The sequence below is a fragment of the Drosophila kikkawai genome, chromosome X, assembly GCF_030179895.1.
Source record: "Drosophila kikkawai strain 14028-0561.14 chromosome X, DkikHiC1v2, whole genome shotgun sequence".
Lineage (NCBI taxonomy): Eukaryota > Metazoa > Arthropoda > Insecta > Diptera > Drosophilidae > Drosophila > Drosophila kikkawai.
Genome location: NC_091733.1, coordinates 22,161,450 through 22,185,920, shown reverse-complemented (window position 1 = coordinate 22,185,920; position 24,471 = coordinate 22,161,450). Strand labels below are relative to the sequence as shown.

Sequence of the window (24,471 nt, the reverse complement as noted above, 5' to 3'; positions counted from 1 at the left end):
CTTTGTGTGGGAATAAATGAATGTTTCGAATGTAACTATGGCAGATAACATTCACGTTCTCTGGGAACCAGTCCAGCCTCCTCCCATTACCATTGATTTCGAACCGGAATACACGTACATATATCCCTCGCGGCCATTAAGGCTGTGGTAGCATGCAACAAATGGTCAACAAAACTGTCGACCGACTGGCTGGCCATTCATTAGGCAACTCATCAAACTCCCATAATTCACGCTAATTAGTTCGACGAAAGGCAACAGGCGATGCTGCTGGGAGTGTCGTCTGGTCATGTCCCGGCACTGGACACTTTTCCAGGGACGCTCCTCCTGCTGCCTGCCCTTTTTACCAGTTTCTTTTTTTCCATTCTCATTTTTTCGTATTTCACGCGTAATTGATGACAACCATTTGAATGTGTCCCCGCCTGTCTCGGTCTGGGTCTGGGTTTGGGTCTCGATTTGTGTGACCTTTTGCCCTGCCCTTTGGAGGATCGGTGGGAGGGGAAACGGCATTACAGTTTCCTCTGAGAGAAAAAAAAGTTGTAAAACCAGAAAGAGCAGGTTCTGTTCTGGCTGTAGCGGCTTTGTTTAACCAAAAATACAAATTAAAGTCAGCAGGATGAAGTTTTTATTTGAAATTAAAATATTTTATTGTCAAGCCTCCTGTGATCATAACATCTTTAAAAAAAAGAAACTAAGAGTTAACATTCATTCTTCAGTTATTTCCGAGTCTCTTTTTTATAAATAAACTCTTTGTTCTTTAAAGAAAAAAGAGAGAAGCCCCATTAAGGGCCAGGTTTAGGGCGCAGGTTAATACCATATCGAATGACCAGGCGGCGGTTTCAGATTCCCGTCCGCCTTGATCAAAAGTTGGTAGCGACCACGCCATGGGTGGCCCTTCAGACTGGAGCCAGTTGAGGCCAGAAAAAGGTAGAAGAGCGTTAGAGGTAAATGAAACACATTTGCCTCAAGACTTCTTATCAAATCAAATTAATCAGCGGGGGGAACAAAAAACGGGAATAAAAACCTGTAGGGGATTTGCTTATCCGTTGTACACAGAAAGAAAAAAGGGGAGTTGCATAGAAAATACATATTATTAGTTGTTAAAAATTAACGTTTACTAGCGGTGATTTTATATATATATATTATTTATATTTTATATTTTAATAAAAACCACACAAATTTGAAAATCGACTGAAACAATGCGCATATCCTACCTCTTCTTGGGACGAATAATTGTAAAAAAGTAGGGTATATTCCGATTAAATATTTATAATATTTATTATTAGCCTTCAAGCTACTCCCTGGTAGGCTAAAAATTTCATTTTATATATATTACAAATATCATTTTATCAGTAAAACTTCCCATAGTTATTAGACGATGCCATCAACTGTTTTCCCAATGCGACCGCGAGGGCCCCATTGACAGGCCCATAGGCCGTAATGAATGAAATGGCTTTCAAAAACGGATTTAAATATTAATTATTATCAAAGTGCCGGCACTCATGCGGCGGATCTGACGAAGTGCAAACAATGGAGGGGCTTAGCGTGTCCCAGGGGGGCTCCTGGCTCCCTTGTATTTGGATATCTGGATATTTGGGTCGGGTTCGTGCTGACTGTGTGCGGGCTTAGTGATAATATTGTAATTATGTTTAATTGAAATGTTGGCAAATGCCCGAGCAGCACACACACACACACACCCACACGAGCCAATGGCTTAGGCCAACTAAATACTTGGCCAAGTCCCCCTCCTAGTGCCCTGGCAAACTTTGAGCAGCTTATTAATTTCATTTAGCGTGGGATTAATCGCACTTCTTGCCTGCCGAACCATCAAGTCTGGCAAGTTGACAAGCAGTTAGCCTCAGTTTTGAGCCTCCTGGGACTGGTGTTGCCTCTTTTATTGCAAAAACTTGAAAGTTTGTACAACTTTGCCTTTCCAAATTCCCAAAAATAAAACCAAGCAGGCCAGGCATTAGGCCTTTGGGAGCTGTCAAAAAGACCAACATCGAACCCAGCTAGGTAAAGTTCAGTTCAGTTTCTACTCTTCTACTAACAACATCTCGTTTGTCCCGGAAATTAGTTTCTGAAATACTGTATTTTCTTAACAATAATTTCCAAAAAAGTTATAGAAATTTCTTTTTCTAAATTTCCATTTTGAAAACTAATAAATGTCGACAACCGACAGCATTCTCCAGCTGGTAAGATCCAAGCTGGAGAATACACGCCTCTCCATTCAGCAGCAGCAGAAGACGCTAGAGGCCTGTGAGTCTCGACTGAAGGCCATGGAGCTGGAGGAGCAGCAGTGCCTGGCAAGGCCAATTGCTGCCGTGGAGGAAGAGCAACAGCAGGCAGTAAATGTCCGAAAAATGATCGAGGCTTATAACGAAATGGTAGCCAAGGAAGAGATCGAATGCCTGGGAAAGAAGGCACTGCAGGAGATGAGGACCCTGAAGAGACACGTCAGCCAAATACAGAAGATTGAGAAAACGATTACAGGTCTGCAGGATATCGGCAATGCAGTGCAGATGGACAACACCGCCCTAGAGGCAGAGCCCCACATACAAAAGGCAGACCTGAGTAAGGAAAATATCTCTGCAATAGGTGACGGCAGGGAAGACATTCTAAAAGCTACACGACTAGCTGCTGGAGAGGATGATATCCAGATGGCTACCAAAAATAGTGACCTCACATTGCCTGCCACAAATAAGAACCTCTTTAAGCCAGCCAAGAATGGAGACCTCTTCTCAAAGAAAGATGCCACATGGCATAATGTCTTCAAAGCTAACATGGCGGGAGACGGCCGAAAAGCTGCCATAAATGAAGACCCAAAGGGAGATGCTGCCAATAATAAAGACCTCTTAAACCCAACCAAGAATAGAGAGCTCAACCTTAAGGAAGACTTTCCCAAAGATTTTAAATGGCATAATATTTTTAAAGCAAACATGAAAGAAGACTCCCGAAGAACAGATGAAGACTCTAGTACTGCCACGAAGGGATACCAACGATTGGTTTCTGGGAAGGAAGATCTCTGTAAGAGTGACCTCAAAAATCCAGCCACGAAGAAAGACCTAAAGCTCAGGGAAGACTTTCCTAAGGATGCAAAATGGCATCATATTTTCAAAGCAAACATGACAGGAGACTCCCTAAAACCTGTCCAAAGAGCTGATGAAAAGATTGAACTTGCCGAACCAAATCCCAAGGACAACGAGTCTTTCGATGAGCGGAACCCAGAGGACTTGCGGCGGAAAGTAGAGGAGGAACTCCTAAAGGCAAGCTATTACCACAAGGAGCTACGATGGTTGCATGACATGGAGAAGATGAGGTCACAAATTAAAGAGCAAAACCACAGAAAAATAGAACAGGAAAAGAGAGAATTCGAGGAGAAGGAAATAACACAGAAGGAGAGCTACAAGGAGATTCAGCCAGTAGGAGAAGAACCCACATACAAGAGCAGCTGCAGCATCGATAGCATCGTCACCAGGTCAGCATTCCATAGGCCACCCAGGTGCAAGGAGATGGCCGAGATGAGAGCCGAGATCATTCGCAGCTGGCATGAGACTAAGGCAATGGTGGAGGCTGCCATTGCGGAGAAAGACCAATGCATCCGGGAGATTGACGAAATAGAGGCTTCACTTGCGGCCAAGAAACAGGAAATTCGGGAGAGCGATGAAATGGAGGAGGAGAGAAAAAAAGCTGTCCAGGTTTCGTACACCATTAGCAGTTTCTCTAGCGGAGAAAGCCATGCCTGTCCGCACCTTACCCTGGTGGGTCAGTACAGTCCCAGTGCCAACGAATATTTGGTGGATCAGAGTCCAGCTACTGTCCAGCCGTCCGTTCACGAACGAGCTGCCAGATGGCTGAGCCCAGTGGCATCGAATGTAGATTCCTCGCCAGGCGGTTGGAGGCAGCCAATTTCGAATTTGGCACCAGAAAGCACCGAGGAAGTGGAGGAGGAGGAGGATGAGGAAGAGGAGGAGGAGGAGGAGGAGGACATGGCTAGCTATATGAGCCAGTTCCGGGCCAACGGCCAGATCTTTTCCCATCTCCTGATGGTCACTCACATTCTCGATGGCCATTTGAGGGTACGTCTAGGCCAAAACTACAACGATGCTGGACTCCTCGAAGTGAAGCGCGATGCCACACAGATGTTCGAGGAGCGGCGCGAGCCGACGGGCAATTGTCTTCGTTGGAGGCAGCTGGCAGGTAAAATGGTCTTCCTGATGAGCCGAATGCTTCAACAGTACTACGACCTGGTGGATGCACAGATTGCACGTTTTGCATAAACCACATAATGATTGTTTTCTATGGTTAAATACATAATATTTTTCGGCAAGCAGTGTGTTTGAAGAGAGGTCCTTTGGGATATCTAGCCTGAAACTATTGTGACTTTCACTCCCACTCCCAAGTGACTTGCGGCATGACCTCGCTTACTCACCTTTTGAATCGTCCCTGTGTCAATGTTGATTTTTTTTTCTTTGCTATTTGCACTGACATCGTTGCCAACGACAGCCAAAGTCAAACCCAATTTAACAAAAAATCAACGTGAATGCAAATTGAAACTTGGGCTGACTGCGCCAGGACACACACACACACTTAAGGGAGACACGGACACGACACTTAAGCCAGCGAACTGCATCACTTGTGGCCCTTGTGGACCTCGAACCCGATCTCCGACCCCCTTTTCACGCACTCCATCGTCCTTCGTCCTGAGTGAGTGTGCGTTAAAAAGCAATTTCTTGGCTAGTGTGTATGTGTGTGTGTCCCAGCCACTTCCAGGACCTCTCTCGGCTTCCTGTTTTATTATACCCTTGCAGGGTATTATAATTTCAGTCAGAAGTTTGCAACGCAGTGAAGGAGACGTTTCCGACCCTATAAAGTATATATATTCTTGATCAGCATCAACAGCCGAGTCGATCTAGCCATGTCCGTCTGTCCGTCTGTCCGTCTGTCCGTCTGTCCGTCTGTCCGTCTGTCCGTCTGTCCGTCTGTCCATCTGTCCGTCTGTCTGTTTCTACGCAAACTAGTCCCTCAGTTTTAAAGCTATCTGAATGAAACTTTGCATATAGTCTTCTATATGCTCTCACTGCTATATATGTCGGAACGGGCCGGATCGGACGACTATATCATATAGCTGCCATACAAGTGTTCGATATATTTTTAGAAAAAAAAATTATAACTTTGCTGTTTTTCAACATTTTTGCACAATTTTTTAGATATGGCCACTCTATATTATTTAAGAATTTTGGTAAAAATTTTATGAAAATCGGACGACTATATCTTATAGCTGCCATAGGAACGATCGGGAAATTAATCGAAAAAAAATATAACTTCGTTGTTTTTCAACGTATTTTCATCTACTTTAAGTTATAAGCTTTTTTTATTATTCTAGAATTTTGGTATAAATTTTATAAAAATCGGACAACTATATCATATAGCTGCCATAGAAGCGATCGGCAAATGTATAAAATATGTAAAGCTGGGAATGTAAAACTGTAACTGTCAAACTGTAAACATAATAAGTATAGGTAAAATGTAATGAAACTCTGTTTTGTGAGTGTTTTCAGCATTTAAATCTATAATATAAACATCGAAACCAATCTGCAAGGGTATAAAAACTTCGGCGTGCCGAAGTTAGCTTCCTTTCTTGTTTTTTCTCTCTTTTTTTTTGGCATAATAAATGATGTCAAATTAATTAAATCGACGACAGTTGCCGACTGCAAAGGAAGTTGCATGTTTGTTTGATGGGGAACAACGACAACGGTGACGGTGACGGTGACGGCATCCTGCTCCTGCGACAGTGTCTCAATTGCACTCGAAATCGGATAAAAGAGAGAGAGGGAGAGGGAGAAGGAGAGCGCGGCTCTGATTAAAAGCAAATTTTATATGCGATTTAATTAAAGCGAAAAGGTTATCCGGCACACACAATCTAACCGACAACCACTTGGCCCCCAAAAAAAAGGTATTCCACGCTGTTGGCCATGTTTGCTTTCCTAGCGTATCGGGAACCGGAAACGGAAACGGAAGAGGACTGACTACGTTGGCAAAAACAATTGGGTTGATAGTTTTGGAAGCTATCTGTGGGGAGGACAGAAATTAGCAACAAACCTATATTCCATATAAAACAATAACTTTTCTTATTCATATATAAATCTAGCCTTTTTGTAAGCTTAACTATATCAAAAATTATAACTAAAACATCTTAGAACCGTCTGCCTCTAGCCTTTGATCGATACCCCTGTTTATAATCAGATTTGAAGGATATTTTTATGATTTACGTGCCTTGATTAAGGGGTATCAAGGACTTGAGCTTGTTTGTGCCAGTGCCTGCAGTTTTGCCATTGTTTTGGCTCGGCAGACGCTTAATTGGGAATTTTCCCTAGTAAATGCCTTGACTAATGAGTTTTTAAGCAAGTGGGCAAAGGACAAAGGACGAGAGACGAAAGAGTGAGAGCGAATGACAATGGTAAGCAGGGATTCCTGGGATTGAGCGGGACTGAGAAATAAAAGTCGGCCGGCAAATGCACAGCCACAAAAGCAGGCACAGCCCCACTTGGAAACGGAAACGACCTTGATTAAGCACACAATCACACACACTCTCACTCACACTCACACAGGTTGTTTATTATTTGTGCCATTGTCCTTTTTGGAGTCAACTTTGCAGTCGTCGTTGTGATTGTAATTAGTGCATGTTACATGTTTGAAAGGATATTAATTATTTTGATGGCGTGCAGGTCCTGGCCCCATTAAACCAGCATCCCATCCCCCCCTTTAAGTGACCCACTTCCCCAATGCCTAGTCCCGGTTTAGTTTTGAGAATTATTTTCATTAGTTTCGTTCTCGTTCTCGTTTTCGCTCTTCACTCCCATTTTCAGTCTGATTTTTTGGTTTATTTTCTTATTCCTTTGCTTATTTCGTTTCCTTTCCTGCCATTGGCTTTGGGCCAGGATCCCAGGCAGGCGAACACGTGGTCCTCACACGGAACTGGGCCAAAGTTAATTAGGCAAAGGGGCCAGAATCACATGTGCAGCCGCAATTACTGTTCAATATTGGTCAAAGAAAGAGAAAAAAATAAAAAGAAAATCTCTTACTGCACCTTTTTCAATCAATCAATTAAGAAGCCTTTAAAGTTTTTCTATATTCCAGATTAACCTTCTGGCCAAAGTTATAATAAGGAGTAGAGTTTAAGTCAAGGAATACTTTCCTAATTTCGAGATTGATTTCAGGCTAAAAAGGGGATACAATATTTTCAATCAGAGTGCAAATTATTTATTGCAATCAGGCAACCAGCCATCCACTCTAGCTAATGGCCTTTTTCTGCTGCACACAAGGATATATCCCTATATATATGTGTGTGCGGTGCTGTTTGTGAAGGATGCGGATGCGGAAGGCAGGATGGGGTTACTTATTTGCATCGCACTTGTCATAACAAGCACACAACCTACAAAATTAAAAATCCACACCGCAATGGCGAATGCAAACAGCGAGAAAGGGGAGCGAGAGGTGGGAGAGGAGACTATAGCGAGAGCGAGAGCAAGAGCGAGAGCGAGAGGTTTCGCCATAGCGAGTGCCAGCGAAAACACACGAATAATTGTTACTCAATCGCAATTGGGCAAACAATATGGCGGCTTCTGGTGGCGGAAGTGGAAATGGAAGTGGAAGTGGAAGCGCCACGTTTCATTTGCACTCCCTGAACAATTGGGCAAACATTCGGAGAGCGATTCCATTCGATTCGTAGCCATTTCGAGAGTCCACTGAATAAAAGGTGAAAGTAAATGCACTCTAAGGCTGAGAATTTGTTAACAAAAAAGCATCCGCAGAGGCAGAGACTTCTAGGGGAAGCAGAAATTAGCTTGTAACAAATATATATTTTATTCTTAGTATTTTTTTATATTAAATTAAATTTAATAAATATTTTAAGCTAATTTTTAAGTTGCCTTTTGCTTGCCTTAACTTGGACTTCTCCCTTGCTCCATTCTAATGAGAATGCCAGTGTGTCCTTTTAAAAGGCAGTAGAGTCCTTGGACCCTGCAGCCACTGCTTCTTCCTCTCCCTCCCCTCTGGCAGCCATCAGCTTTGTCATCGGCACGTCTGAGTGCACAGGGAATGGTCGAAAGTGCACTTGCACCACGTCTCCAGACCCCAGCCCGTGTCCTTGCCCTTTTTGCACTGATTCCTGTTGTTCGAGACCAGCGATGCGTGGCTGCTGTGATAAAAAATAACCGAAAAGTCTCAGATGCATCCTGGAAAGAGAGACAAAGAGAGAGTGAAGACAGCATCCTGATTAGGAGGAGTAGTGTTGCCGAAAAACGAACGAACAGATCTCATTAGGCGGAACACTGGTATTTGGAGACGCAATCGTCTGGATGAATAATTGAAGTGCCTATTCCTTCGCCTCGTTTCGTTTCGCTTCGTCCTGTCCCGTGCTGCGTCCTGTGCTCCTTTGGCAAGCAATAAAGTTGCCGACTCGACGAAGTCGCATTAATCATTCGCATGTGTGGCACACTTTCTGCGGCAAACAAACACACACTCACGACGAGCCGGCAAATTGGGATGCGGCATTAAATTAATTGAAAACATGCTCGGATTATGTTTGCCCAACCTGCGAGCAAGCGATGATGGATGGGCAGGGGCAGGGGCAGGGTTAAGGGGAATTCCTGTGCTCCTAGCGAAATAAATGATGGCGCGGAGTGAACGCGGAATGCGGGACCCCCAGAGATCAAAGGAGTCGAGCCAAATGTCAACGGAAAGTTCACAGGAAGCCGGCTCTTCAGTTGACCTTTGTGGGTCTCAGACGATCTCCAGTTTCCCCCAGCAAGGTCACTTACCCAAAACATAAATTAAAATCAAGTCTTTAAAAAACATTAGCGAAAAGACATTATTTTGAAATTTAAAAGGTTTATTTATTTCGAGTAAATACAGACCCATGTATCGCGTAACTTTATCCGGGGCATTCCAGGATCTTGGCTCAAAGGATTAGCTTATGTGACACTTCCTGGAAAATTTTTCAATCCGCCAAAGTTGTTATTCCCCCCTTGGCTTGCACACAAATTTATCTAAGCCCAGCAGGGCCAAGGAACATAACGGCGAGCGTGAGTCGTTAATGGGGCAGGAGCTATAAATAAGCAATTTCCCAGGATGCCAGGAAAAGGTCAACTCGGGAAAGTCTTGGCTGATTAATCGGGATGGGCAGCCAAAAGCGATATAAAGCTAATTCAGCAAAGTGACTGCCCAAAGTGAAAGGTTCACAATTAAGGGGGTACAGGAGGAGCTAGAACTGCAAATGAAGATGGGGCAGGAGCAGGAGCAGGACCAGGACCAGGACCAGGACCAGGACCAGGAGCATGAGCTGAAGCAGGAGCTGGAGGACAGAGTGTCCCCAAAGCCCTTTTGGCAATGAATCGGAATAAATTGTGCCCGCCATGTGAGCCATCTGCCTCGATTCTCGCACTTTTAATGGCCAATCCCAACGATGAGTTGTCGAAAATCACGGCCGGGAATATTGAAATGAGGCTTGGCCAGAAAGACTACGAAAAAAAAAAAAAAACGGAGCAAGAAATATGCCCAGTCAGCCATCTGATGGCGTTGGCCAGCTGCGTGACGTGGCTGCTGAGATGACCCTCTCCTGCAGTGACCCAACAACCACCGCCCCAAGACACAGACACCTCCAGCTTCAGGCCCGCCTTCTTACGCCCCCCTCCTTGCCGGTATTTTCCATATATTAAAAGAGATCAAAATGCAAAATAACGTAAAGTCTGGGGGCCCACAAGAGAGTGACAAACCGAGTGGACACCGAAAATGGGAGAATGGAAATGACTACCCTGCCAAGATGCATAGAGAGTTAAGGGGTTAATACTATTTTATATTTTAAATTGTAATACAAATTTCTAAAATTAATATTTGTTATTAATATAGTATTAAAAATATATAAAAAAAACCTTCTGCTAAGATGCATGGAGAGTTAAGGGGTTCAAACGATTTTTTTTTATTATTATTACTGATATAAAACTTTCTTAATTTGGAATATATGTAAAATTGTTCTATTTAATTATTTAATTAAATTATAATTTAAATATATTATTTTAATATAATAACATTTATATATTAGATATGAGGATGAGAACAGGCACACTTGGCCAAGACTGAACCTTTGCAAATCAAAGCTTTACCTAAAAAATTAACTTTTAAGATTAACAAATGCACAAAACGTTGAGTTTTTATTCCTAAATTCCCCAACAAATAAGCAAAGTTCAAGACTCTTCAAAGAATAAAGTATAAATACCACAATGTTAAGTTCCAAAGATCAAAGAAAACTTTCCCCTAAAAAGACAACAAATTGCATTATGTTAAACTGAGAGTTTCTTGTTGGCTTTTTATCGTTAATGTTAAGCTTATCTGAAAAAGCTTTAGGTAAAGTTGCTGTTTTATTACCGGGAATTTAATTCTGACTCTCCTTTTGAATAATAGCCAATACTTTAATCCTCTTGTGGCGCCCCGGAATTGACCACACAAATTTGGTTGGGGTCACCACAAAAAAAAAAAAAAAAAAAAAAAAACACCACAAAAAACATCAACTGAAAGCTTGCCAAAAACGAAATCGTGACCTTTTGGGCGATATTTACAGCATATATATATATATATATATATATATGTATATATCTATATATATTTGCAATTAGCATATACATAAAGCCAATTCAAGGCGAACCGCATGGCACAGCCAATGGACACTGAGCCTGGCACCGGCCTGGATAGGGTGTGTGTGTGCGTTGGGTTTCTACATATTTATGGTGTGTTTACATAGCAACAAAAAAGGAATAAACACCCGATATATATATGGTATACATACACCCCCATACATACAGTATATATAAATATGTATATCTGTACATGTATGGACACACGTTCTCAATAGTTCCATCCTTGCATCTGCAACGGCATTTTTATGCAAAACAACTGTTTGCTGTCAGCGGCACAGCGGGCGTCGTCAGCAGTTGTAAAAGAAGGGGGTGGTAGGGTGGCTTGCCGAGGGGGGAGGGTAGGGAGCAGAAGGACGGCGAGCCAACAACTGAATTGGCCAACTACTGGTTCGACAACAATGCTAGGACCAGGACCAGTACCAGGACTCTTTAAAGTGACCAACCGAAAGGCTTTGATTTAATGCATGTTTCTCAACATTTCCATCCTTAGCAACATTTGCCTGGCAAACTTGGTTTTCTTGTTTTAATGGAAAATACATGGGTATTTCAATGTAATATAAATACATATGTGCGATAAATCGATTTTCTCTTTTAAATTTCTCGGATATTTGAATATTTAATAATAATTTAAGGCTTTTGTTTAATAGATGTTTCTCAACATTTTCATCCTTAGCAACATTTGCCTGGCAACCTTGGTTTTCTTGGGCAATTCCCATTTGATGGTTTTTAGAGAAGGGAATTCGGGAAATATTTATAAGTCGATGCAGTAATTTGGGCGATAAATCAATATTCTATTTGAAATTTCTCGGATATTTATATTGTTTTATATTTATTATATTACCAAAATAATATTGTGTATACATCTTTTTATACACCTTATTCTTTTTCCATATTCAATTCCTTGCAGGGGTTCAAATTAATTTCTTTTTTCTAGCAGGATTATTGCCCCAATCAATGGTGAAGGATTCTTGTTGATAATTTGCTCAAAGCTACCTTTCAGCTGTCATTTACAAACATGCACAGTCGAAGGACTGGCAAATATATATTTCATTTCCATTTTGGGGAAGGAAAAAGGGAGGGGGATAGGGAAAGGTAAAAGGGATCAGGATGTGTGCAAAAGTCCCACCGAACATCAATGTAATTAATTTCCCAATGTTGCCCTTTAACTTTAATTTGGCTTATTTGATTTCGTCGGCTTGGCTTTAGCATTTGGCATTTTCCATTTTCCTGCCCATTTGCATGTGTGCAACCCCAGCTCATGCCTCTGCTCCTGCCTCCTGTCCCTGCTTCTGTCCCTGCCCCTGTCCCTACTCCTGCCCCCTGTCCTGCCCCTTTATTTGTCTGTTTGCTCATCAAATGCAAATATTATCGCATGTCGCATGAATGGACATTTGCATAATGTGCACTGCTTAGTTTGGCCAACAGTTGAATTAAGTTATACGGATTATCATTATTGTGTATTATTGTTTGCACATCCCGCCCCCTTAGCACATTCTTCATTTGGCTGTTCATCCGGGTCGCGCACATATGTCATTAAAGGCTGCAGTTCGGTCGGTTATTCCCATATACCTTTCACCAAAAATATGTATAGTTACGAAACATGGGAATTCGGTTTCAATTATATTGAAATTCCAATAACTGTGAATGGGGCACAGCGTGTTGTATTGAATTTTGATTGAATATGTGATGGTTATGAACAAGAGTAGTCATAGATTAGGTATTTATAGACTTTATTTACATGGGGATTTAATTAGGGATGCCTAGGGAATTTTTTGAATTTTTAAGAGAAATTATAACACTTTGCTATATTAAACTTCTAGAAAAAATATAGAAACCCATCAGAATTTCTATTTAATGTAACTATTCCCTGGCCCCCTCTTTTCCGTTACGTCGTCTTTTGGCCTACTTAATGCACTTAAGCTGCCATAATTGGCTGAAACGTAAGTCAAGTGAGCACACGCACACCCTCACATAGCAGCTGTACATTAAAGAGCTTATGCTAACAATTAAATTATTTTTAAGCACTGCAAGGCAAAGAGCACAAAGCACATATAAACAGGCACAGCACACTCGCACACACTCGGTGGCAGCGCAAAAATGTTTCCACTGGGCTTGCTGAAAATAATGCGCATACGCAACGTTGTACGGGGCAACGTCAAAGGCAAATGGCTCAAGTGACGGGCGTTTGACGTGACGATAACAGAGGGGGCTGGCCGGGTTCATGGCCAAAACAAATGCTAGGTGTGTGTGTGTGTGTGTGTGTGAGTCTAATCAATTTGCTTGAGTAAAGTTTTTCTTGGCGAGAGAAAACACCTTGTGACATTTATCGCGATGAGAACCACAAGGTCTTAAGCTGATTCCCGGCCGTTAATGATAAAAGTTTTAAGGCTTTAAAGAGGGGTTAGAGAGGGGGGAAGGTGAAGAGCAATCTTGGTCCTTATTGTCACCATGCAAGGACGAGATACGAACCTCACATATTGTTACCAATTAATTGTTTACCCTTGTCAGTCAGTCGTCACTTGTCACCACCGCACATCCCCTCTCGGAAAAGCGTATTTGTTTCAATGGCTTTTCCATTTTGTTTTCATTCGGTTGCGTAATGGTCATAAATGACTGACTCTCCCTCTCGCTCTGGGCAGGGTTTTTCCCATCGGAAAATCCGCACAGCCACAAGGGCCATCCATCACCAGATCAGAATTGAGACATCAGCTTATGCGGAGAGATTTGCCACGAAAGGAGGAGCTCAGGAAACTGGCAGTGAAAAGGAGGAGGAGAATCCTGCCCCGAAAGTAGCTTTAAACAGATGACCTGAGAAACATACTCTTCTTGAATTTGATTTCTTTAAATTAAAGTGAAAAGGAAGCTAGGGTTTCTTGTTGGGATAACTTCCCAAAGGCATTGTTAGATGCCAGTTACCAATCCACTACAAACTTTACCCCCATTAGCCGGAGAGCAGCTTCTATGGTAAGCTGCTCCACTCATTTCCTTCAAACTACCGACTTGCAGACGACTTTCAGACTGCCAAAACTCAGTTCCAATTTCAATTAGTGCCTCCGCCTGGCCGGAGAATCGGGAAGGAGGAGGAGGCGGAGCCCAAGGCCCTAAGTCCAATGTCCAGAGTCCGGCCAGAGCGGCCACAAAGCTGCCAGCAATTGGGCTAAACATCTGCACACATCCTGGGGCCAGGCTGCATCCTGCATCTTGTGTATCTGTATCTGTGTCCTTGGCCAAATGTAGTTGCATCCGCTTTTGTGGCCAAGCTGAGCTCTTCATTTGATTCCGTTTCGGTTTCGCTCTTGCGGCTTGTGGCCAAAAGTTCCATCTTTGGGGTCCTGCCTTCCCCTATCAGGACTTTTACACCTCCCACAAACACGTGTAAATATGGTAGCTAAAAAAAGAATTTGCGGTGAAAAGATTAAGCTGTTTGATCGCAAAATCCACAGCCGCATAAAACGGATTAAAAATAAAAAGCACTTTTTATGGCGCCCATCGGACAAACATCTCTATAATAAACACATGTACATATTCATGTATATATATATATAATATATATATTGGGGAGAAATCGAACAGGAATCGCACTCTGATTGCTTTTTGTGGTGTCCATTTAATGTTTCGTTAGTCCCGGAAGCCGGAGGAAGGGCCATGCTGCTGAACAGCTGCTGATTGCCGGACAGTGTGTGTGTGTCAGGCTGATAAGATATCGAAAGTCCCGGGTCCGGGTCTGTCGTTATATAGCCACAACTCATTGACTGCTGTTACGATTGAAATTCCGCTTGAAATGCTGACAATTTGCGGTGAAAATGGCCGAGAGATGCCCGTGGGTATCGAGAGATTGTGTATGCATGTTTAAGGATAATGGCATTTAAAGGCCATTCAAGAAATATAATGAAAACCAAAGCTCTAAAGTTGCATCGAATCATTGCATACTCTTAGGCTTATGAGTTAAATCAAATAATTTAGCCTGTAATCGCTCACCATACAGAAGCATGAATAATTCATCATCTGAAAAGGATTCTCCCTGTCCCTTCCCCTCTCAGTTTTCCTGGGTAAACTCCACTGATCGTTAATCCGTCTTGGCTGAGCAACTCGGGTAGCTGCTGATGGCCAAGTTGAATGCATAAATCATGGCTAGATGTACCCTCTCAACCGATTCTCCCCCTTTTGGTTGTGTTATCTTCTCTGCGTTTCTGTTATCATTATATACAAATTTACATAATTTGTGTTTATATTTTTGCCATCTGCACTGTGAGCGAGGGAAGCGAGGAAAGTGAGGGAAAGCCGGAAACCCTGAAACCCGGAAACCGAACAAACTTGGCTAACAAGTCGTGGGGAGGGCAATGCGGGCAAAAGCAGCAGTTGATAAACATAATCATAAAGCAGGAGGAACTGCTCAACCGTCCCTCGTTCTTTTTTGTATATTTATTTATTTTTTTTTTGTTAAAAAAACTTTGCTTTGAATTAAAAACCAAAACAAAACGAACACCGGGGAGACGACACACAAAAAAGGCTGCTGGCTGCCATAGTCAAAAGTTGAGAGACATAAAACAAAGCTGGCAAAATATGTTTACTATTCTCTCACACCCCCGTTGAAAGGGGGCTGAAGCCTAGAAAATGGGGAGGAAAATTATGAGAAACTTTGGACGTTGTCAATTTGATTGCATTTCAGTTTCAGCGGGTTGTTTGCCGAGTGGTTTTTGGGGTGGCGGGTGGTAATAGCTCCAAATTAAAGATGCCGAGAGCTGCACAAAAATGTCAAAGACTAATGAAAAGTGCTTCTATACAAGTATGTATGTATATATGTATGTGTGAGGGGTAGATGCGGTGGCAGGAAATTGCCTTGGAGGGGAGTTGGAAAAGCCTGATTAAGGGCGGAAGCTGGGGGCCAAACAGCTGGAGCAATCTCCAGTTGGTTAATGGAATTAGCCGCCTATATTGCCAGGGCAACGCTCATTTCCCTCTCAAGTAGCGCCCGGCTTTGTTTTCCGCGTTTTGTCTACCGTTTGTCCAACCATAATCTCTGCCTACGGGAAGATGGCACTGTAAGAAATATCTGTTAAAATAGGGATTTTAAGAGGGAAAGGTTTTACTTGGAAAAGCTAGAAAACCTTATTTCAAATATCAGCTGCTGAAATATATTATTTACTAGAAATTCCTCTGGACTTTTAACCCGTTTCTTCCTGTGTATCCCCCTGCTTTGACTACAATTTTCTTATATTTATTTAATGCACACTCCTCTGGCTTAGCCATAATTGCACTCTGGGCTTAAGTTTTGCCGAAACGAATTCAGAGCGTAACTGAAAATTATGAATCTATCACAGAGCGAACACACGATTTTCAGTTGGAAAAACTAAGGGAAAAGCGTGGAGTAATGCCACACACACATTCACACACAACGCTAGGAAATGCTGAAAAGGAAGAACACGGAAAAGCGTAATCCAAAGGCAACGAAAAATCCGCATAATAAAAGGGGATTCGCATGTGGAATCTGTTGCCAGGATATGCTATGCTCCACCTCCTGCTCCAGCTCCTGCTCCAACTCCCTAGGTTTGTCACTGCCGGAATGCAGGAACATAAGGAGCATATAAGCAGGCAAGGGAGCGAAAAGGAACCTCATGAATATTATTACGCATACGCCCTGTGTGCTCGGGATTTGCCACTGCAAATTCTAGATTCTCTCCACTTTAATACAAAGCTACAAGGCAGCCCCCATAAATGGCAACTATTTAACTAACTTGAACTGCCAAATTGGGGGCTAAAGTCTCTGGGCCAAGCAGAAAAAGAAAAGCACAAACTTTTCACTGGCCATTGCCAAAACAAGTGTCAAGTGGTCACAGGGACACACAGCCAGTCCGAGGGAGCTGGAGCCAGGAAAAAATGAAACTATAAACTGTTTTTGAAAGAGCTTCATCAAAATTTATGTGTTTGCCGTCGTCACACAGGGAGGGAGCGAGAGAGACAAAGTTGAAATGAAATTTGTGCCAAAGAACCATCTGCACAGACAGGCGGCAGGAGGAGGAGGACCTCAGACAGATGAACTATACTGAAGGACAAGGTGTTGACGGCCCTTTTCCGCCCATCTCAGCCCTGGCTTATCCCTCAGTCAGTCAGTCAGTCAGTCAGTCAGTGAGTCCTCGTCGCTGCCCTCGGCATATTTCCCAGATATATATCTACGATAAAGTGGCCGGAAGCTGGGCAGCTCGGGATCGGAATCGGAATCCGGATTCGGAATTGGTACACAGAAAATATTATCGTGGGTAAATCTAACCATTTCGTGGGTTAAAAGGTAACAACCAAAATCTTGGGTTCCATGAACTGTACGCTGCAGTATAACGACGTAACGCGTTACGTAACATGTACTGCTCTACAGTAAATGGAACCACGATTTTGCGGTTAAAAAGCGCCAAACCACGAAAATTGTGAAATACACTATTTTACTATTTTACTGTAGACTACCCCCGACTACAGTAATTGCAGTTCATATTACCACCAAAATAAAACCAAAAATTATTTTAAAATTTTAATAGTATTTTTTTAATTACTTATTCTTTAAAAATATTTACAGAGGGTCTTAATTAATAATATTTTTTTAATTACTTATTCTTTAAAAATATTTACAGAGGGTCTTAATTAATAATATTATGGACTTATATATATATATTTCCTATATGATGAATAAATAAATTAAATATTAAAATTGTAAATTTATTAATAAATAAATATTAAGTCAAACGATGATTATCAATACTCACAAATATATATTAGTCCATATTTCACATCCGAACTGGTACTTTTGTCTCGACTATAGCTTTTCTGAAATAAAAATTGATTTAAGTAAATTTGTTTATTAAAATTAATAGAAAACGGCCAAATATTTTACTTACATTTTGTTGATTCCATTTACATAGTTATGTTTTATAGTTACATGTGTATACTCTCACCTGAAAACAAAATAGAAAAGTATAAAAGATTTAATTATATATGTATATCATAATAAGATATAAAACAAACGGTTTTTGGATGTCAGTGCCAGCTATCTTGCTCGCACTCGCCTGAGATGGTTGCCATCGCAAGTCAACAAGAAGCCAAAAAATACATTTGCATGCATGTACATGTCCGCTGATCGCTATTTAAATTGTAAAATAAAGAGAGGCAATCAAAGATCAGTGCCAAATATAAGATTTTACATATATGCATATATTTACATATGTATATATTTTAATCTGTACACTAACTTTACTTTTAAAAGCGTTACTTCTTGCGATCAGCGGCGTACGTGTACTTGCATATGTACATACATACATATATGTATATGTATGCATAAATACATATACATACATATGTACATTCGCCAATTGCGGATCTTTAAATGATTGTTTGGGAACTTACCGAGAAATGTGGGCAATAAGTCTCTGAAATCCCACTCCTCCAGAAGAAGGAAGGTCAATATCACTCATAACTTTTACTTTTAACTTTTTCACTTCACTTTTCGCTGCACAACTTCTCGAAACCGACGCCGCTTTTTAAGTGTGCCCGAAATCGTTTTTTCAAGAAACGTTTGCAATATACTAGAAGTTTAGAAATATATACCAGAATTATACCAGAAAGTATTTTAGTGGGCAGAAAAAGTTATGGATTTTCATAAAATATTTAATAAACTTATAAAATGTTAATGTTACTTACCTTGGGAATGCAAAAATACATACACGATACCAAAGAAGATAAAGAAACACATAAAACTTTTTACGTAAAACCTACAGTATTTTGACTGCAGCTGACAGTCACGACAGTTCGCAAAGCCAACAACAAAAAACACACAGAATCTCGTACGTAAGGGTGACTGTAATTGACTGTCATATAAACTGTCGTGCAGTCACCAAATCCAACAACAAAATACATTGACAGTAGCTTCACTGTTATTCAACCAAAAGAAATTGTTCATTTAACCCACCAGAATTTTTTCTGTGTATGGGCTGGAGTTCGAGGACGTGCAACGCACCAACAACTGGCTTATTTATTGCACTCATCTCAATTGGCCACTCGTGAGGGAATGCATCAGCAGCTCAAAGAAGATTCTGCTCCTGCCAGCGAGACTTTAAGGAGTTGAACCCCATTGGGGAAGATTGATAGCTGATTTCCTAAGCTTAGGTGACTTTTAAAAAATTTAATTTTTAGACCAGGCAAAGGTACAAAAATGCAAAGATAATAGAAACATTTAAACAAATATAAATATTTAAAAATTATATAAAAAAAAAGATTAGCTTTGGGCTCGTCCGGGAGTTGAACCCGGGACCTCTCGCACCCGAAGCGAGAATCATACCCCTAGACCAACGAGCCAGTTGAAGATCGAGTTGAAAATAAATAATTATAAATTAAGTAAATTACCTTTTTTTATTATAAACGCTTGTATGTTTAGTAATTAATACTAAGGATTTCCGATTTCCCAAGTTAAGTAAACATTACCTTTGTGAAAATCCTCACCTGAAATGAAGCTCTTACAGTTAAAGCCTCGCCGTTTGGCTCATCCTTAAAGCCGCGGCTTTGTGTTTATTTCCACCTGGAGTCAGGGGCTTTCAGCTGCATGTTCTCCGCCGAAAAGCCTGACAACTGCGCTCAGGTAGTACCACTGACAGCTTGCCTTCACCCTTTATTTTTGGCTCTCTTCAGCCTGCTCCGGCTCCTCTGCCTCTGCCTCCTTCTCCTCCTTGACTTCCGTTCTGCATCCGCTTCCGGCGCCTCAGAGTGCTTGAGAGAGAGGTGGAGGCAGGTCTTTGTCGCATTTTGAGTGCCGCCGAATGAGTGCCGCCACCCCACCCCCCCAAAAGGATAACCCAGCGAGTGGCGTAATCATCGCCCTGCCAGCGGCAGTTTATTGTGTCGCCTCTCGCACTGACTTTTTATGATTATTGCGCCAATGTCTCATTCGGAAAGCTGCTCGTCGTCGCCCCCCCCTTCCCAGCTGATCCGCAGTCAAGCCGCACTTTCATTTCCTCCCCGAGTCGCACCTCGGCGATGCTTATGTTTTTGTACGTGTCCTTGTTAGGCCAAGGCATGGGGGGAAAATCCTGTGCATATTTTTTTTAATTTTGCTATTAATCTCCCCGTTGCCGAATATGTGTAAAATTCAAGATATATATATCAGCTAAAAAGTGAAACAAAAATCGAGAAAAATAACGCAAAGGCTTTGCAACTACATATGCAAAACGGAGAAAAAAAGTTGGAAAATTCGCTGAACATTTAAATTGAATTTCCGCTTAAGCCAAAAAGTCAATATCGAAATAAAAGTGGGGACTGAAAAAAATAAAGGCATCCGCCGAGTAAAATGCTGAAAAAACGTGTTCCAAATGCAGCAAACATTTTGCAAATATCCTGCGAGCGAGAACAAGTGTCGAATGTGGCTCAAAAATAAATAAATAAAATATTACATTTGAGTTCACGCTGGACAACGCGAAAGGCATTTAATTTAATAAATTTTGACAGGCGCTTAAATAAAAAAATATAAAGGTCCTGCCAGGCAAAGATTAGGGAGTTTCCAGCTCGAAATCCTTTTGTCAATCTGAACGAATTAATCCTTTATGGTTAAACGAGGACTCTCACCTTTCACAAGGACTTTTAATGATTTTAAAATAATCAAGAGTGGCAGGTAGCCATAGTTTTTTAATTAATTTCTATTGTAATCGAGTGTCGGATTTATTTAATTTTTTATTAAAACAAAAACCCAACAAAATCAGGCAAAAGCTAGGTATTTATGGAATTATTGATGTCAAGATAAAGTAACTCCTTTGGCTGCTCTCGACTTGGCCATTGTGTCCTTCAACTTGCTTGAAATTTACAGCGCTTCCAGCTGAAATTGTTACTTATTTACCTTCGGAGACAGACTCGTCCGGGGATCTCGCCAAAAGACATGCATGCGGGCAGACAAATGTACATTAAGGCAATCGTCCTTCAATGCCACTCAGCCGGGGCCAGAAGTGGGAGCCAGGAGAGAGAGAGAGAGAGAGCAGGCTGAGGTGGCAGGACATGCCAGCGCCAGCGCCAGCCAGGATTTGCAGTTGCTCCAGTCCCAGTGCCAGTGCCAGTGCCTTTTTGTATTTTATTTTATGTTTTTTATCGATTACACAATGCATGCAGTTTACCATTTATCAGGTGAGTAGAGGACCCTCTCTCTCTCTCGACCAACACGTTAGCTACCACAATTTATGCTGTAATCGAAAAAAAGGACATAAATGGCAGCGATAAATTGAGGTTAACGCGCCAAAGTCACGTTAGCGCCAGGAGAGAGCAAAGAAAAGGCCGCACGAAAGTCAAAATGGCCAACAGCACCTGGCGGTTCCATTCGTTTCGGTTTTCGGTCCCGTCTTTCCCTTTAGTCCTGGCTCCTGGCTCCTCGCTCCTGGCTCCTGGCTCCTGGCTTCTCCTGCCTGTGTGTGAGTGTTTTTAAGTGAAATTATATTAAGTGCGCGGACGCTGAAAATTTGCATGCGATATTCGTGTTGCCAGGCCCGCCGCCGCTGCTGCTATCTCTACCCAGTTTTCCGACCCAGTCTGGCCTGATTTTCCCTCACCCACTTTCCCGCTCTAGCCGCTCTTACCCCTTGGCACTTTTTATTGCATTTCGGCGGTTGGGGAATTCGTGAAAATTCACTTTTATCAATTGCTTTTGCCTTCGCACCGTTTTCCATATTGTATTTTTATGCATGCATACTTTTGTGGGCAACTGTCCATCAGCGAATTGACTTTTGACTGATCAATTTTTTGCATATATATCTGTCTATAGTTTTCCACCGTTTTGCCAGCCAGTTGCCAAGTTATTTTTCCTATTTCATGGTGTATCGATAACAAAAGATATATATATGCAGATTTATCGATTTTCTAGAGTGGAGCTAGAGAGGAGTTCGGAGACGGTCCTAAAGGTGTTTGTTTCTTTTTATTTTAATTATTTATATTTGTATTTATTTAATAATTTTTTTAAATTAAATATTAAAGTTGAAATTGTACAATTTTGTTGTTTAATTAAAACAAAAAAAAAAAAAAAAACTAAGTCAAGAATCCATTTTATTCAATTCGGAAAACGGGCTTAAATTGTCTTTTTTTAAGGTTTAACTAATTATTTAATTAATTTTAATAACTAAAAAAGGTTTTTACTCCAAACCTGGCTTAAACAATTCGACTTTTAACACTGACCAATAATATATATGATTTGTTCGGTAAGAAATTACTCTTTCACAGCTTTGCAAGCTTCTGACTAAATTTATAATACCCTGTAAAAGCATAAATATATTTTATTTCAGACCCTTATTGAAGTTCTTTATTCTTTAATGCCCGTGTAAATCTGTTTACAAATTATGAGTTTCTTTTTCCGATTAATATCATATTTTGCCATCAAATTGATATGAAATAATACAATTAATTAATCAGCTTAGCCCCGCTTAACGGGGCCAATTAATCAATGCGAGTTTCAGCAACATTTCGGCCTTAATCGGAGGTCCTTATACACACTCATCCTGGCACACACTCAATCCGTTAACCGCGCCAAGCGAAACGTTCAATGAATAATCGAGGTGAATGCGAGCTCACAAACAGATGCCTACTTTTCGGCGCCCCTGGATTTTTGCGGGCAGCGAAAGGGTGTTGTGGGGTGGCGGAGAGTAGGGGTCCTGTTTGCTCGCTTGTTCGCCTGTCAGTCGCGCTTTTCCTGCCTGCTACTATTTGTATTTGTATTGGCTTTGTGCAGCACACTCACACACACACACACACATTATTGAGTCGATTTTTGCGGTTTTTTGGGCAAAAGAAGAAGCAAACGCGAAATAAAATAAATAAGGGAAATGTGCAAAAAAAAAAAACAGACTTAAATATTTTATAGAGCCCGCCAAAGCCCGTTATAAACTTTAATACGCGGCGCCAAAAGTTTGTGGTTCGCCACTTCGAGCCCCAACTGATTAATGGGCGTTACGGGCGAATGGATCCGAGTCAAGAGGTATTAATATCAAACGGTTTAACTTGAAGTTTTTTTCTTTTTTTTTTTTAATTTATACCCGGGGACAGGGCTTAAAAACTCACCAATGAGAGGCCTTACATTTAGGGGTATATATTTCGTTAATATTTAACTTTTTATGCTACTTAAAAAATAGATATTTATATCAACCTTTAAGGCTTTTTGATACCCCAAAAAGTCGAATCTTTCCTTAAACCAAACTATTCCTATAAATAAATACTAAAAGCCCAAAGATTTCCCTAAGTTAAATGCCAACTTAACCCATTAGAATACAATAAAATACAATTGAAATATGGTTATAAACGAATGAATATGAAATGAACCCAAGTCGCCATCAATAGTCACAGAGATTCGAGTGCGGCTTGGCGTAAAATTGATTTATATACACTCTCAGCGACACGAGATCTATGATTTTTCGCATCTTGCAACCCGACTTTGCCCTCCAGGAGGTCGTGTGTCCGTGGCAAATTTCATTACCGGACTGTCAGAGAGCGGCCTGTTGTGGCTGATGAAGGTGGGTTAAGGACAAACACACACTTACAGAGGCAATCAGGATGCTCTGGCACTGCAAATGTCATAAGTGTAATTGGGTTTTCCGGGCTGGCAATTGTATGCGTGGTGCGTATTATGTTTTAGCCTTGATGCTCGTTAATTTCCCTCATAATACAAGACATTTCTGGCTTCTCGCAAATTGTTATTTATGTTTGAGACTGCTGTTGTGTGTGTGTGTCAGAGTGTGTGTGTTTGGAGTCCTTTCTGCGGTTGAGCCCCCTGCACTTGCTGCCATTACATTAATGCCACTTAATTGCTTCGCCTTGAACATCGATTAGGCGCCAAAACCAAAAACCAAACTGAAACCAAAACCGAAACCGAAAACCGAAAACCTCACCCACACACACACACACACACACACCTTGAAGCCGCTTTGACTTGGCTAATTGCGTTTCGCAGATTAATTGATTTATGACAGCCGCCGTTTCGGCGGCCTCAAGTGGCCTTAAATTCCTGGAGAGAAAAGAATGAAATCCTTAGTTTAATCCAAAAAAACCCCAAGCCAGGACCGGATGAATACCAAATCAAAGTCGGGCAAATATGCCAGCTATGTGGGGGGGAGGGGACTCTTCACTCTTCCCCCTTAAGAACGGCGACAAAGGACGAAGGCGCATGTAAGGACACTCAATTAAAGGCGCCATTCATGGAAACTGGCACACTGCCAGGGTGGTTCTGTGGCAGAGGGGATTATGAATTACTAATAGGCAAACTGCTGGAATTTTCGCACGCCCAACACCTACCTACCTTTTTCCTCGCAGGCAGGCAGGCGGGCTGTTGACGCTTCTGTAATTATGTCTTGTGCGCTGTGGGAAAAGGAAAATGCGGGGAAATTCCCCCAACTACCCCTAAGGATACGGCCTCCTCCTGGCTTAAAGTTTTCTGTTTTAAAGTTGAGGGAAGTAACGAGGCAACGGTTGGAGGATAAAGTAATCACAGTTAAGTAGCACTAAGCCCATCGATATTCAATATCCGCGGCCTCAAGCAAAAGTTTCAATTAATGGAAATTCCTTCATTCGGGATTAGGCGGAAAAGATAGAGAGAGCGAGAGAGATGTCTCCTTTTTAAGTTGAAAGTGTAGTGTATATATTTCTAGATTTGTCTGGAAATTATCATTTCCGTGAGTGAGTGCGTAATCAGTCAATCAATCAATCAATCCTCTCCTCCTGACGTAATCATTTCCCCTCCCACAGCCCAATCGAGTTGTGATTGTCAAGCGGCGGCCTTGAGAGC

The 24,471-nt window shown here is 41.6% G+C and overlaps 1 protein-coding gene, 1 long non-coding RNA gene and 1 other non-coding gene across 3 annotated transcripts in view; 1 reads left to right on the top strand and 2 right to left on the bottom strand.

The window, feature by feature from the left end:
- The window catches only part of vex (somatomedin B and thrombospondin type 1 domain containing protein vexed), a 75,157-nt gene that overhangs the window by 5,551 nt on the left and 45,135 nt on the right, over positions 1–24,471 (top strand). The window lies entirely within an intron of this gene.
- LOC108084492 (uncharacterized) lies at positions 17,227–18,237 on the bottom strand. The gene is made up of 4 exons (XR_001771063.3): positions 18,081–18,237; positions 17,576–17,632; positions 17,444–17,504; positions 17,227–17,355 (listed from the first exon to the last, which is right to left on the bottom strand). It is a non-coding gene; the product is annotated as an uncharacterized lncRNA (long non-coding RNA).
- Positions 18,957–19,028, bottom strand: TRNAP-CGG (transfer RNA proline (anticodon CGG)). Its single transcript has one exon. It is a non-coding gene; the product is annotated as a tRNA-Pro (tRNA).